Source organism: Daucus carota, chromosome 7 (genome assembly GCF_001625215.2).
Source record: "Daucus carota subsp. sativus chromosome 7, DH1 v3.0, whole genome shotgun sequence".
Classification (NCBI taxonomy): Eukaryota; Viridiplantae; Streptophyta; class Magnoliopsida; order Apiales; family Apiaceae; genus Daucus; species Daucus carota.
In genome coordinates, this window is record NC_030387.2 from 10419490 (window position 1) to 10423496 (window position 4007).

Here is a 4007-nt window from a genome sequence, read left to right on the forward strand (position 1 = left end):
GGTATTATACAAATCTATAAGATTAAAATGAGTCTATTGTCAAAAGACATATATGTTGACATCTATATATAAATGTTGCATTGATCATTTTATTAATGGTTCATTTGAAATACACAACAAAACACATTCTCTCTTCTTGTAGAATTTCTGACTTTTTCCAGATTAAATTATTTCGTGAACCACAAATAACTTTAATCTGAAAGTGTTCAAACGACTTCAGAAAAATTCAAGTTACTACCATATCTACAACAAAAATTGAAGTTATTTTATTCTGAAGATGACCAACGGAAAATTTGCAAAAGACATGACAAGCAAGTTTGCAAAACTGTACAAGTTTGAGGGTCAGGATTTTAGAAGATGGCAGAAGAAGAAGCATTTTTTGTTGTCCACGCTAAAGGTTGTGTATGTTCTAAGTACTCCCATGCTAGAAATGATTGAGAATGAAACTGTTGAACAAACAAGGAAATGCTGCAAATGGAAAAGAATGACTACATCTGTCGCGGTCACATCTTAAACGGTATTGTTTGATTCCCTTTTCAATATATATCAAAATGTTGAGTCAGCAAAAGAATTGTGGGATTCCCTTGAATTCAAGTACATGGCAGACGATGCTTCTAGTCAGAAATTTCTGGTCAGTAATTTTATGAACTATAAAATAGTCGATTTAGACCGGTGATGGAACAATACAATGAATTGTTAAGGATTCTGGGACAGTTTGTCCAACACAATCTGAAGATGGATTAATCTATCTTTTGTTTATGGTGTTATAGACAAACTACCGCCATCATGGAAGGATTTTAGACACACCTTGAAACATAATAAAGATGATATGACGCTGGTTGAACTTGGAAGTCACTTTAGAATTGAAGAGGCTTTGAGTACTCAAGATTTTTTCATCTCCCTCATTATTGGCTGTGCCCAATACTTGGGGGCATATCTTCAATTTTATTCAAAATTCTTCACCTCCTTCATTATTGGCCGCGTCCAATACTTGAGGGCATATTTTGCATATTTTCATTTTATTCAAGTTTTATTCTCTTCATCTCCCTCATTATTGGCCGCGTCCTATACTTAAGGGGCATATTTTCAATTTTATTTAAAAATTTTCATCTCCCACATTATTGGCCGCGTCCAATACTTGGGGGGCATATTTTGCATATTTTCATTTTATTCAAAAACATTTCACATCTATCATTATTGGCCGCGTCCAATACTTGGGGGGCATATTTTGGATATTTTTAATTTTATTCAAATTTTTTATCTCCCACATTATTGGCCGCGCCCAATACTTAGGGGCATTTTTTAAAGTTTATTCAAAAAATTTCATCTCCCTCATTATTGACCGCGTCCAATGCTTGGAGGCACATTTGCAATTCATTCTTTACATTTTAATCGGATTTACTTGCATCCCCCTCTTATTTTGTGTTATGTGATTTAGTCTACTTCATGTAGAAGTCGGGATAACAGCAAAAATATAGAAATTTTTTTTATATTAAAGGAAAGCATTACAGACAATGGAATGCGGACTTAGTCCGCAATAAAGTAGCAAGGCATCCCAGAAGACTACATCTGCGCCTTCAAGTCCGCAATAAGCTCATTCACCTCAGCAATTCGCTCCTTCGGCCCTTCTTTCTCAATACAGGCATCCAGCAACCGCTCCTGCATAGTCTGCCTGGGGGGCTCGTTGGGGGGTCAATGGGAACCATCAACCTCCCATTCATCTCCTTCGCATCGCGGGCGCGGCCCAGCACAAAAAGGTCATGATAGACGACTTCCAAAGCATATTAATACGGCTCATCATCCTCAAGCTCAATAAGCTTGAGGGTGCATGCATCCGTTGGAAGACGACGCAGACGAGATATCAAATTTTGGCGGCGCCTCCACGCCAGCTCCTTCTAGTAATTCATACTAGAACTTGCACCCCAAGCTTACGGAGGCCATCTTTCTACAAAAAACACAACAAGAACACACAAAAAATCAACATAGGACAATCACAAGGATGGAATACAGAAGTAGCACTATGAAGCTTACCAATATTTTCTTTTGCTAAAAAAACGATATCACTTTGAAGAAGTATGGCTACAAGAACAAAACTGATCGAACAATGACCTTCTCAGGTGCCACTCCACCTTTTTATAGCCAAAGGTGCAATTACTCTCACACCAAAGTCCAAGCTCTTGGACTTCAACCGTTCATAATTCCCCAGACAAGTCAACTGGAAAAAATCACCCCCAACAATCCCCTGGTGTGCAATCCTAGTGCGACAACTCAGCAGTCCACAGTCAAAAGGGATTAGCATATGTGCTTAGTGTTAATGTCACGGATATTCGCATAAATTCACTAGAAATCAGTGACATTATTGCATGGAATCCTTGTAAGCAACCACTCAACATCCTCCATGTGGCACAGATCACTTACCAAGACAAATGACAAGACCGGACAGTACTCTTAAGACAAATTCAATTTTTTTTAAAATTTCCACATTTTCAATTATTTTTCAAATTTCTCTAGTATTGACCGCGCCTAATACTGGGGGGCATATTTTCAATTATTTTTCAAATTTCTCTAGTATTGGTCGCGTCCAATACCGGGGGGGGGGGCATATTTTCAATTATTTTTCAAATTTCTCTAGTATTGGCCTCGTCCAATACCGGAGGGCATATTTGCAATTATTTTTCAAATTTCCCCAGTATTGGCCGCGTCCAATACTGGGGGCATCTTTTTAATTATTTTTAAAATTTCTCTAGTATTGGCCGTGTCCAATAGGGCAAATTAAATTATAGGTCCCTGAACTATTGATGTTTTATTGTCTGGGTCCCTGAACTAAAGATTCTGTATTTGAGGTCACTTAACTTTTCTGTTTCAGATCTAAGTCCTTCCGTCAAAAAGATTCTAACGGTGTTAAGTAGGGTTCTTGAGTTTCATACGGATCAAAGCAATTTTGAAGGTGTTAGTGATATCCAAATTCAAAGTTCAAGTAGTCAAATTGAAGCTTGAATCCCTAGCTACGCTCATATGACAACAATTTTCACAGATTAGATTTAATAAAAAAAAACCCAAATTGGACCATAAATTTAGGGTTCTTTATCAAATTTGGAGACCTAAATTTATAAAATTTTGAATTGAACATAGTTTGTAAAAATTGGTGTCACATGAGTGTCGCTAGCGACTCAAGCTTCAATTTGACTACTTGAACTTTGAATTTGGATATCACTAACACCTTCAAAATTGCTTTGATTTGTATGAAACTCAAGAACCCTAGTTAACACCGTTAGAATCTTTTTGACAGAAGGACTTAGATCAGAAAACGGAAAAGTTAAGTGACCTGAAATACGGAATCTTTAGTTCAGGGACCTAGACAATAAAACGTCAATAGTTTAGGGACCTATAATTTAATTTTCCCTGTCCAATACTGGGGGCCTATTTTCAATTATTTTTCAAATTTCTCGAGTATTGGCCGCGTCCAATACTGAGGGGAATATTTTCAATTATTTCCCAAATTTCTCTAGTGACCGCTTCCAGAGCATCGTGACAACTGCGGATTAATACTTACTCCTCCCATTCGCTACAGAAAATAGAAGGAGTAAAGGGGGCAATGATATGGTACCTCGCTATAGTGCCCTCTACAGTACACGGACAACGCAGAATGACACTCATCATTACAAAGTACAAGACAACAGGATAAAAGGTAAGCACAAATCTCAAAAGGACACGTCAAAATACAAAAGGAACAAAGCATGGACATTCTTTGACACTCCATGAAGGACAATTGGTATATAAAGCAAACAACCCATGCTGGGGGGCAAGTGATTTCTAACTCACAAAAACTACACTACTAGCTATATCACCCACACATTAAGAGTTTTAAAGCTCTCTGATACCCATTCTTGTCAAGCATTCCGATCACTGATTATTACTGCGGACGCGCTTTACGGAACACACCCTCATACGACGTTGTTTTTCAAGTTGAAAACAAGATCTCGGCTTCCCGGAACAGTGTAAAAGAT